The 12,563-nt window shown below is 45.0% G+C and overlaps 1 long non-coding RNA gene across 1 annotated transcript; it reads left to right on the top strand.

Annotated features, from left to right (window-relative positions):
* The first annotated feature begins 2,951 nt into the window (after positions 1 to 2,951).
* On the top strand, positions 2,952 to 12,203 carry LOC138119103 (uncharacterized). The gene is made up of 3 exons (XR_011155389.1): positions 2,952 to 3,070; positions 10,751 to 10,877; positions 12,126 to 12,203. It is a non-coding gene; the product is annotated as an uncharacterized lncRNA (long non-coding RNA).
* Positions 12,204 to 12,563: the final 360 nt, after the last annotated feature.

Genomic DNA, 12,563 nt, shown 5'->3' with positions numbered 1-12,563 from the left:
TTATTATGTGACTGGAAAGTGAATTTCATTCTCATTGCCACTGCAGCAAGACAAAGCATGAAATTCCCTAGTATTGGATATATGGCTCACACTAGTTTGTGTGAATAATGATGTCTGACATTACTCTTTGGTAAGGATCCTGAAAGGCTTTAGAGGCATGAATGCATGAATGCCTCTGACTTCCTTGTCAAGTAAGTAATTGTTACACCCATTTCACAAATGAGTGAACCACAGTAAAAAGCCTAGGAGGTGGCATCTTTGTGACAGGGCTGAGAACAGCCTTCCAGAGAAGCAAGTTCTCACTTAGGGAAGGATGCGGACAAGGCAGATGACAGAACCAGCATGTGGAACTGTTGTTCCAGCTGACTGGTATTGGATTTATCCCATCTGAGGTCAGACTCCACAAATTCATCCATACATCTCTATTAGCCACTCAGACCTGTGAGAACAGGGACTCAGTTACCCATGTGTGCTCTTGAGCTGTATTTGGGCATTATGCCATTCAAGTGTAACCCTTGCATGACAGAGCTGATAAGCAGAGGTGTTTGTCTATAAGATGCTGCCATGCATCTCTAAAAACAACAGGATGCCCAGAGAGGTTGTAGATGCCCCATCCCTTGACACTTTCATGGTCAGGCAGGACAGGGCTCTGAGCAACTTGATCTAGCTGAAGATGTTCCTGCTCATTGCAGGGGGGTTGGACTAGATGACCTTTAAAGGTGCCTTCCAACGCAACTATTATATGATTCTATGCAGATCCCTGGCTTTTGGAATATGCCAGGAGGTGTAAGTTATCAGAGAAGCCTGAGTCCAATGACACTGAGTCCCTTGCAACCCATCAGCACACATCCATCAACACAGAAAAACCTTTTCTTCTTCTAAAGTACACATTGTCAGCTCTCACAAGTGAACTGTTCCTCCTATCCCAGACCTTAGAAGTGTTCAATATGTCTTGTGGCTCTCAGCCAGGGAAGCTTTTAGGATACAGCTTGTAGGATCAGGAAGGGTGGTCAGTCTGCTGGTGGAGCATTAACACCTGCTATCATCACTGAAGATTTTGTCTTCTATTTGGTTAGGAGGACAACTGTGAAGTAGATTTCCACCACTACTGGTAATTCTACTTATATTATGCTATCTTATCTATCTGTGCTATTTCTCTCCCTTTTAAGGGATGAGAAGAAAGAAAAATCAATCTGCTAAAAATACAGAGGGGAAAACAGAAACCCTTTTCTCCAACAAATCACACATTCCTAGTAGTAGAATTATGTGGCTTTTAATTTCACTGAAGGAGAGCCAGTAACTATTTATATTTTATCACAACTGGGGAAAGGTTTCCTGAGGTACAAACTAATTATGTTTTTAAATAAACTGATTGTCCATGTAATAGACGATCACATTTTCTAATCATTTGGAGATTTATGTTACTTTATTCAATCATCTCTGTGTAGAACTGAAACCATAGTAAATCAACCGGAAAAAAAATGTCTGGACTAAATTGAAAGCTCTGCCACTACGAGCCATTATGAAATGAACCAGATAGGAGAGAATAGGCTGCATGCACAAAGCTCCCCGATACATACAGTTTCATACATTAAAAGAATGGTGGTAACTGACAGCCAAACCAGAATTTATATTCACTTAAGGTCAAGTCTTGGCCTCTGCTCCATAGATTTGATATGTATTAAAGGGCAAAGGTAAAGACAGTCTTGTTGGCTACAGGGTATCTCAGTCACAGTCGGTGGTGTAAGGACAGTAATTAGAATGAACTCAAGAATGTAGAATAGATGACTGTGTATGACATTTCATTTATGACAGGCAACAAGTGACAGCGACATGATCTTATCATGAAATTAGTTATCATCATAGACTTCTTCTGTCGATCTATAAAATGAAATGCCATGGAGAGCAGCATATTTTTCATTGTTATGCCAACATGTCTTTTTCATAATGTACATCATTAAAATAAGCCTGGGAACTGGATCATGCAATCATAGTAATAGCATCAATAATGTTTAATTTATGTGTTATGTGCACAAAAACCTTTTGGTCCCTGAAAAAAACAATTACCTGAAAACACAATTTATCCTTAGCAAGGCAGCATGCCGTGCTGCAAAGCATCTGTAGAGTGAGAAAAATTCAAGATATGGACTGCTGAACAGCATTGGAGTGAAGCAGTGTGGAGGTGTGCTGTGATGCAGAACCATGGGCAGAGACTTATTGCAATAGGGGCAGACTCTCAATGGCTGATGAACCCCTTTGCAGTCCTTAGCTAGGCAGCACAGAGCAGAGAGGGGCTGGTAACTTTTGCAGGAAGGCATTCCATGTTTTATTCTCTTCCACATTCAAAATGAACCCCACTGGAAGAAAATCGGTGGGAATCTGAGAGATTTTGACAAAATAACTTCTCAGATGTTACTAACCATAGAAGATGCCAGTCTAGCTTTTCCTTAATCTGAATATTTGGGGGAAAAAACATAAGCACAGAGTGACTGCACATGCAGGAGTTCTGGGAGACCTGAGAAGGGCTGGAAGCCCCATCAAGGACTTGGTGATGCACTGGGTCAGGACACAGAGCTGCAGTGCATGGGTAGCCATCCAGTATCTGTGAGCTCTGGACACAGGACCCGCCCCAGTGTGTTCCAACAGAGAGGAAGAGGCTGAATTCACCACTAAACTTTCAGGTCTGTGGAGGTATCTCTCTCTTCAATCCCATACCCAGACATCAGTATGTTTTTTATTGTATGAGCAGGACATTCTGGTCATGTACCTGGGAGATTTTAATAGGACTTGGAGCACTGGCACACTTCCAGATTTCTCAGGAAACTGTATTGCCAGACACTGGCAACAGCTGTTTGAAGGTCTTGTTGAAGAGCTGATGGGCTAAACTTCCTCCTTGCTCTGATTGCAAGTAGAGGACCAGTTGATATCCTCTTGATGAGCCAAAGCTGAACCAGTAATTTCCCAACTGTGGTAGGAACCAGCATGGCAGGGCACATGGGAAGAATTGGAGAGATGGAGTGAAAATGCAGGGCTGATGCATTGCCTGTGAAGAAGTGAAGCAACTAAAGAGGTAAGAAGAGACGTGGGTGACTGAGCCATGAGAGATTTCTCTGAGCAGAGCAGTTCTCTGTCAAGGCAGAGAAGATGGCAGTTCACTTCTTTGGCAGTTCACATCCTCCCTCACATCTTTGCTGTGACACAGAGCAGTGGGATGCTGTCAGACTGCTGCCACCTGCCAGCTCCCTGCTGCTCCTTAGTTCCCTGAGGAAGAGGCTGATAGGTAAGATGGGAGCAGGTGGGACTTTTTCTTACCCTAGGGTGAGCCCTGTGGCTCTTGGCTGTTAGAAGATTTTGCTCATTGGGTAAGGATGGATGGAGAAAGGGTAACTACTCACTGAGAAGTCCTAACTCCTCTCTGATTTCAAGAGGCAAAGATAAGATTTAAATATAAGCAGATTATTACAAAAACTGCTCTCAAAAGCCAGGCCAGAAACCTGGCAAAGTGATGCTAAGCCTTATATTGCACCGAAGGAGTTACTCTTTCCACTCACAAACATTAATTACATGGCTAATAAGTAACAATTTTATTAAAGACAAGGAATTAATTAGACCAATAAATAAGTCAACAGTAATTAATTCCCAGACTATTATCATAATAACAGCAGTTTTCTGTCTTTCTCTCCAGAGAGGTGCCTCCTACCTCTCATGGCCCTATGCCAGCCCCATCTCAGACTGCCACTTGTGTTGGCTGTCATGGCTCTGCTTCCTATGCTGGGCTCTCAAAAGCATTACTGACACTCCTGGCGGAGGACAAAAGCACTGTGTGCTTGAGGGGGAGAATGTGAGGACCAGCTTCCACATGAGGCCACCAGTCTTGTGCAGATGGACTGGGGGACCCAACCCTCCACAGCCCATCCCGACTTCAGATTGGTCTCACCAATGCTGAACTGACAAGGAAAAGGGCTCCAGAAGGTCAGGTGGAGCCCTGGGCAACAACTGCACTTCTTAGTTGATAATACTTTCCCTGATTGTGCCCTCCATGCTCCCACCTGTTCTCCCTCAGAGAAATCTGCCATAGACAGGCCACCAGGTGGGTGCAGAATGCTCCCTGTCACTTGGCCTCCAGGTCCAGGGTTGGGCCCTAACTTTGTGTTTAGCTGCAGACATGTAAGTAGAGAGAGAGACATAAAAACTCACGTGGATAGCTGCGTGTCATTAGGAATCTGCTTAGATTCAGACAAATCTGGGGGTCATGAAACCTGTGTAATGTTTCAGCTCAGACTCCAGCCAAAGAAACATTTGTTAGGTAGAAGTGTTAACTACATCTACCCTGATTATCCTAAATTTACAGAGATAATGAAATCATCAAAAAGTGGAAGAATTTGCTCTGATGTGTATCACATTTTGTTGCAGTGAACCATGGCCAAAGCCAGGATCAGCTGGATCAAGTGGACCCAAAGGTCCATTGGTTTGATGCTGCCACAGCCCAAAAGCCCTGAGCATTCAAAAGGCTGTGAAAAATACTTAAATCAGTGGCTTACTATTGGCTGCAGCTGTCCCCTCCCCTTATTTCTCACTTTTGGTTGTATTTCCAGAGTTCTATGTTCTTTGGTTGTTAATTGGTTCTTGTTATTCCTCCCCACCTACCCCTTCTCCCATTTGCTGTAATTCCTTCTCCCTGCCTCAGTTATACCCCCTGGCTGATGTTCCATTGGTTGCTGTGTGTTTTCCACGCCCCAATTGTGGGAGTACAAAATTCCCCACAAGCCACGTGGCTTTGGGTTCTTGCTGTAGATTTTTCCCTTCAATAAACCCTTTCCTCCACGAAGGAGTCCCTCTGCTTTTTTCTTACCTCCTTGCATGCCTTCAACACTGGTGGGCAAGGTGAACCCAAGCAGGTGCTTTGCCAGCCCTCCTGTGCCATGGTCGGTGTCCGTCTGTCCTCGCTCGAGGCAGGCAGAAGATTGCTCGGTGCCCGGGACATCATGCTAGCCAGCACAGGACTGTAGCAACATTATTTTTCAAACACCTCATTTCCAAGGGGGGCACTTTTCAGGAGAGTGAGAAAATTACAATAGTTTCAAAGCACACGCTTAATTTGTGGGAATCAGGGAAGGGTCTTATATTAGTCAAAGTGTCAGCTCTCAATCAGTGGAAACTTATATTCTGTGCACAAGGATAATCTGAATAGATGGAATGAAGTGCCTTTGGTCAATTATTTCCATTACAAAGAAATGCTTTTGGGTAAGGATAGTGAGAAGTATTTAAATGAGCTTGCTTGATGGTCACTGGAGGTAAAAATTCATCTTGCTGCCTAAAAATTCAATGGTACTATACTCTGTGATGCTAACATGCAAGACTGCAGTCTGACAGGCTTTTGTAGGTGTAGTCATATAAAAATTTCTCTCATCTCTTCCCTCCTCCCATCTGTGACCCAGTTTGCACGTCTTGAGATAATGCTCCAGTAATTTAAGCTTCAAGAACTAGCTCTATTAAAACAGACTAGAAGGGCACACACTTGATGTGTGAAGGCAGTTGTGTCCAGCTGCGGGGGTGAGAGAAGGCAAGGAGGGAGGCAATAGTAGACATCTGGAGGTTAGTATCTTCTTAAACCACTGCTGCACCCCCCACCATGAATCCATGGTCCCATGATGTTCCAGTCACTGAGGTAGGCAAAGGTGGTTGAAGTTTTGGGTTCTAATTCTGACAGTAACATGGGTTTACTGTGGTGTGTATTTACCATTTATCTGTTGATCTATAAATTATTTGATAGGTTGAATACTTTACAATCTTCATTTTAAAATACATTCTAGAAGAGAATGACACTAGTGTTCTTGAAAAACCAAGCAATTGTTTATGGGTAAGAATCAGAGGGAAGGCCAACAGGGCAGATATCCAAGTGGGAGTCTGTTATGGACCACCCAACCAGGATGAAGAAGCAGACCAAGTATTCTGTAAGCAGCTGGGAGAAATCTTAGGATCACTAGCCCTGGGATGAGGAATGTACGTGGGTTACGTCTATCTGGACTTTTAGTAAAGCCTTTGACACCATTTCCCGTAGCATTTTCCTGGAGAAACTGGTTGCTCATGGCTTGGATGTGTGTACTCTTCAATGGGTATAAAACTGGATGGATGGATGGATGGATGGATGGATGGATGGATGGATGGATGGATGGATGGATGGATGGATGGGCCCAAAGAGTGGTGGGGAATGGAGTTACATCCAGCTGGGGGCCTGTCACTAGTGGTGTCCCCCAGGGCTCTGAGGTATTTGGGCCAGCCCTGACTAATATCTTTACCAACAATCTGGATGAGGGCATAGAGCACGTCATCAGTCAGTTTGCAGGCAACACTAAGCTGATCTGGTGGAGGGCAGGAAGGCTCTACTGGGCAGGCTGGATCAGAGGGCCAGGGCCAAATTGTGAGGTTCAACAAGGCCAAGTGCCAGGTCCTGCACTGGGGTCACACAACCCCAGGCAGTGCTACAGGCTGGGGGCAGTGGCTGGAAAGCTGCCTGGTGGAAAAGAACCTGGGAGTGCTGGTCAACAGCAGCTGAACATGATCCAGCTGTGCCCAGGTGCCCAAGAAAGCCAATGGCATCCTGGCCTGGATCAGCAGTGGTGTGGCCAGCAGGACCAGGGCAGTGACCGTCCCCCTGTACTCGGCACTGCTGAGGCCACACCTCCAATCCTGTGCTCAGTTCTGGGCCCCTCACTGCCAGAAAGACATTGAGGGGCTGGAGCGTGTCCAGAGAAGGGCAACGGAGCTGGGGAAGGGTCTGGAGCACAAGTGCTGTGAGGAGCAGCTGAGGGAGCTGGGGGTGTTTAGCCTGGAGAAAAGGAGGCTCAGGGGGGACCTTATCACTCTCTAAAGCTGCCTGAAAGGAGGGTGTAGCCAGGTGGGGGTTAGCTTCTTCTCTCAGGTAACAAGTAATAAGGGCAAGAAGAAATAGCATCAAGTTGCACCAGGAGATGTTTGGATTGGATAATAGGGAAAAAATTCTTCATGGAAAATGACACTGTTTGCAGTGGCATATTGATATCCTATCACAGACTTTTGCCTTATCATCATCTGGAGAGCCCCTGTGAGATCCACCTTTGAAATTTGTGATGATGCAGGAAAACTTGAAGTGGGAAGATAGTGACTGAACTATTGCAGAAAAGCAATAGACTTTATTGTCCACCAGCACAATGCAGATGAGTAATGCCAGATTTCTGTTTGATAAATGTCTTCTGAAGGAAAAACTTTGGGGAAATATGATGGGAAAGTTTTAACTGGAATTACCCAGCAATCATTGAGGGTGAAAATTAATTTTGCTGAACTTCAGCTATCTAAATGTTAGGTCAAAACTAGTCTTGCTGAACTCTTCTGCAGTCAGTGGAGAAAGGTGGGCACTCCTAGAGAGTAAGTCCTGCATACTAAGGAATTTACTAGAACAGACTAAATTCAAGACACTGTGTAATATAAGTGATCTGTTTTGGTCTATGGATTGCTGTTGTGAATGGTTCACGCTACCAGTGGAGCAGCTTGGATGATTGCTTTTCCTCCCAGTAAGTATCTACAGAATTGTTAGCTGAGATAGTCCCCACTGACAGCTCTGGTGGGCAGCTGGTGGCCAGGCACACTGACTCAGTGAGGAATTGACCTTGCATTGAAGACACTTCTCTAAACAGCAACAGGAACACGCCCTACTGTGAAAAGAGCAACAAGTACCTTGCTCCTCTGCTAGTGAGGGCATTCCTATAAGGAACAGCATCTCCAAAACGTTAGAGCAGACAGGAAGCAGCTAAGATGAACATCCATGAATAGCACAAGGTGCTTGGACTTCAGAGAAGAAAATCTTCCTGAGCTCAGTTTGTGCAGATCCAAACACTGCTTGATTCTTCAGAGCTGTTGGCTCCTCAGCCTCTGGGTAATCAATCATATGCTACAGTGACTCCTACCTGTAGTCCTTCAGGTGCTTTTCTCCAATCTTCTGTCGATTTAGGCATCTCAGTGCTTCACAAGAAGCATTTCCACTTCAGTGTTATTATTTCTCTCCACAAAGAGAAACTTGGAATCTGGAAAGAAAGGAGAATGCTAAGAAATTCATCTAGATATAAATTTTGAGGAACTGAAAGTAAGTCATTGTAAGGAAAGCAGAGTAAACCATGCAGTGACTTGTCCCCTTGTTGATGGTGACTGAAGAACTAGAATTTCACTCCTTTTAGAAGAATGGGCTTTTAAAACTATTTTTTGAATTAAAATTTATAAGTGGAAAATATTGTATTTCTCATTATTAGAGAAGCCTTAGGAAGTCTAGGTCTGAGTCACCTGAGTGACCCTGAGAGCAGACCCCACCCAGCAGTGAGTGCTGCAGGGGCAGAGAGCCGGAGTAGTGCTCCCAGAGCCTCCTCAGATCTGTTTGCCAGCAGTCCCCATTTTCCACATCTACTGGAGACCAAATGTTTCATTTTGTAGGCCAAGGCACTGGGGCAGGATTATCAGGCAGATATTTGACTAACAATAAAAGGATCAAACAGATGCGGGTAGGTGGAAACGATCTGTGCTCTGCTGTACTCAGTCTGGAGTAAGCAGAGCAAGCAGTAAGTAAGTTGTGCCAGAAAGCCAGTGCTTGGGGCTACCCTATGTCTCTTGAGACATCACAACAGATGCCATTAGTACTAGGAATAACTATGTGGCACCTGCCGAAAAAGACTCTTTTTGTGGAGTCCACCAATGGAAGTGATTTTCTGATTTATCCCATATTTATTCTATGTATTCTTTTTCTGGCATTGATAGTGTTAGCTGAGCAGGTTACCAGACTCACATGCTCATCTCCACTCTTCAGGACCTCCATCTCCCTGCAGCCAATACCCCAAAGACAGTCTCGGTGTAGAAGCAAAAAGTTGCCTTACAAGCCATGCTCTCCCAGGCCACGAGAGCATTGCAGTTGTCACTGAAAGGTGCAGATACCTCAGAAGTCCCATTCCTATGTCCTTGCTATCCTGTGATCGATCTGTGTTGTTTGTATCGTCCTATGAGAAATAGTCTGGGCTTGACTTTGAGAATGTGCACCTGGGCAAGGATGTGTAAGGAATACGTATTCTGGGAAAAGTAAGCTCCCTAGAAGTAGAGCTGAAGACCAAGGGTGTCTGGCATTTGCTTTTGGTGGCCCTGCATCTGCTGTTGGCAGTCATGCTGCTGCGTTCCAAAAATTATCACCACACACAGATCAAAGCTCATTTGCTCATTAAAATCTCTATCTATCCTCTATTTTCTGGGCAACATGTATTTAAGTGGCTGTTTATGGCTAGGGTAGAGTTAAATTTCTTCACAGTAGCTGGTATGGGACTGTGATTTGGATTTATGCTGGAAACAGTGTTGATAATGGGGATGTTTTTTGGTTATTGCAGAGCAGGGCTTACACAGAGCCCCACCCTACCAGTGCGTGGGCTGGGGGTGCACAAGGGGTTGGGAGGGGACACAGCCAGGACAATTGACTCCAGCTGACCAAAGGGATGTCCCAAACCATATGGTCTCATGCTCAGCAATAAAGTTAGGGGGAAGGTTGGCCAGAGGGCAGTCACTTCATGAGTGATGCCCTTGGTTTTAACTTTTGTATTTTTCAGACCCTGTACTGCCTAGTGTGTAACTCTGAAGTTCCGTGTGACCTGTTAGCTGCTGTTCTCTCATGCTGGTTAGACATAACAACCCTCTCTAGGTTTGCTCTCCAAGGACACCTAGATATGTAAACTAAAGCCTTGAGAGGAGGAGCAAACTTGGGGTTACTACATCATTAACTGAAATTACAATTGGAGAATTAACACTGATATGCAAATGGACCAAATCTATAAAAGTGTGAAGAGCCTATGACCCAGTGTCCATCTTGGGTGAGCCCCTCAAAGGCTTTTGACTCTCAAGGTGTGCCTTTGAAGGCCCTTCAAATAAATACCTGCTTTCATTCTCTTATTCTTGTCTAGCCTCTGTTTTCAGGTAGCCACTTCAAGGCATCATGGGGACTGGCAGGGCATTGGTCAGTTGATAGTGAAAACCAGTTTTCATTTAAATCAATTGTCTTTTTTTGGGTTTATTTCTCTTTTATTGTTATTACTGCTGTTACTTTTATTTCAATTATTAACTGTTCTTATCGCAACCCATGAGTTTTCTCACTTTTACCCTTCCAGTTCTCTTCCTGCCAACCCACTGAGTGGACAGTGAACAAGGGGCTGTGTGGTGCTTAGTTGACAGCAGGGGTTAAACCAAAATATTAAGTCATCTGATTCATATGTTTTATTTTTCTCTTTCATATCATTAATAATCTTTAAAATGTAGAAGAATATTAATAACAGGTGAGAGCTTTTTTGTAATGGTACTGAGATCAAATCATCCTGTAAATTAAAATATGCATTTTCCTTCAAATTGCTTATTATTCAGCACTGACATTAATTATAGTTTTTCTTAACTATCTCAGTGTCTCCCTGTTGCTGTCTTTTAATACCTTGTTTCTCATTTTCCCTGTTTTCCCCATCACCTGACACTAATAAAGAATACATAGGCAATTATTGGGATTTTTAAGGCAAATTTGGCAGCCTCTTTATTTACTTTGATTCAAATGATAGCCCTAGCTGACAGTTTTTTCAGGAACAGTGTTTGTTAGCTGAATAAGTGTAGGTTGGCAGCGCTAACAGAGGATTTCCATTTTGTCTAAACCCCCTGAAAATCTACTTCGATTCAGTACTGAACATCATTTATCTTTACAAACCCACAGGGAATGAAAAACAACTGGAACCCAGAGCATTTCTCTCTAGGCTGTGCTTTTGCATGTGATCCATCTAGGCAGTGGATGTTACCCTGCAGCTCTCTGCCAGCTGTGGTCAATGACAGACACCTCTCAGGTAACCAGTGCCTTTGTGACCTATATTTATCTTGCTCTATTGAGAAAACCAACCAGATAATGAAGCCACTATTTCCAAAGACAACTGCAATTGTGCAGTCTTCCAATGTCCATGGGCAATTAATAAAGAGCAGACTAGTGGTGGATCAAATGGTCCCGTCACAAAAAGCATATCAGAAGTGATGACATGAGTGAGAACCACTGTGTATTTTGGCTGTGTACATCCAGTTCCTTGCTGGCTGTTAGGTAAGAGCTGACACTGGGCTATGGGACAGGCCATTTGTAATGGCCTGGCTGGTTTGTGGTCCTGTGCTATGAGGCCACGGAGATGGTCCCCTTTCTACTTCCCTCATGTCGTTAATAAGGACACCCCAGGAACAAGGCAGGACTGAGAGGGTTAACAGCACAGGTGTAAGGAAGGCACATGTACCAAGTCCTTCTTCACCTGCCCTCTCTGCCTGAGTGTGGGGAAAGCATGATGCTCTCTGGTCTCCCTCTCCATTTCCTGCTCCCTTTCTTCTGCCATGCTGTGTGCACCCTGCTTCTGCACCCCTGGCACCAGCCAGCCTGGCTCAGGGTAGAGGCACAACACACATCCATTCATGTACAGGCTCAGGCTACCCTCAGCCAGTGCTCTGCCACCACCCCACTGGCTGCCTGGGGGAGGACGAAGGGATTCCCTTTGGTTCCCATTCTCCCACATCCTCAGTGGTCCCCCCCAGACTTGCAGCTGGAACAGGACATAGTGAGGCAGGAGTGGGAGAACCCCATCTCTGAGGCTCCATTTCTTTCCTCCTCCAGTGCTCCTTGCAGGCTAACAGGGCCAGGAGATGGACCTCAGCCCCAGCCCATGTCCCATATTCCCCATGCTGGTTTGACCATAGGCACAGCCTAGGGTTAGCATGGACCAGGGAGGGCTCTGGGTACAGAGTTTGGCCATCACAGGTGGTGGTATTAGAGGTCAGCTGCATGGACATGAGCCATGCTGCACCAGCTGGCCCCTGGGACACAGCTTGGTCCCTGGACATCTAGGTTGTTAGAATAGATAGAGCTGCCCAAGGTTGGACATGTTTTGTAATGTCATGGGCAGGGTCAGACACTGGTAAGAAAGGGAGAGTGCAGGGTAAAATGTGAAGGGCTGTGTCTGTCCTTTCACTGGTTTCTGTACATATGGCTCAGTGATTTTAGTGGGTAGCAATGAGGTAAAAAGGATGGATCCACTTTCTAATTATCTTCCATAATTTCTTAGAGATCTACTCTAGTGCAACCCATGCAAGTCTGAGAGAGGACCAAACCTCAGCTCTGCACTTGAGACTTGTGGTGGATGTTTCTCCCCTGAGGCTGCCCCCACACTCTTCTCAGTGCACAAGGAACGGCCCTGTACTCCTGCAGGAGGATCTCTAGTGAATTCACTGCCCTGTGACAGGGCATGAAGCATCCTTATGTAGATTGTATTAGACTGAAATGTCAAATGCTCATACGTGTCCTCACTTTCCCCAGTGGGGAAGTAGGCAGCTGAGGCTTTCTGATGTTTGTGCTATAAAAGCAGAAAGATGTTCAACAAAATGGCTGTGAGGTGCAGATGCTCCACAATTACAGCACGTCCAAAAGTGAACCTGGTTTCACAGGAGAGATGCAGCTCTTATCACAAAGAAGTCCTAAAGAATGACTGAATATGCACATGAGA

This window comes from Aphelocoma coerulescens, chromosome 1 (genome assembly GCF_041296385.1).
Source record: "Aphelocoma coerulescens isolate FSJ_1873_10779 chromosome 1, UR_Acoe_1.0, whole genome shotgun sequence".
In the NCBI taxonomy this organism is placed as follows: Eukaryota; Metazoa; Chordata; class Aves; order Passeriformes; family Corvidae; genus Aphelocoma; species Aphelocoma coerulescens.
The sequence above is the reverse complement of the archived record's forward strand: the minus strand, read 5'-3'. Positions and strand labels throughout refer to the sequence as shown.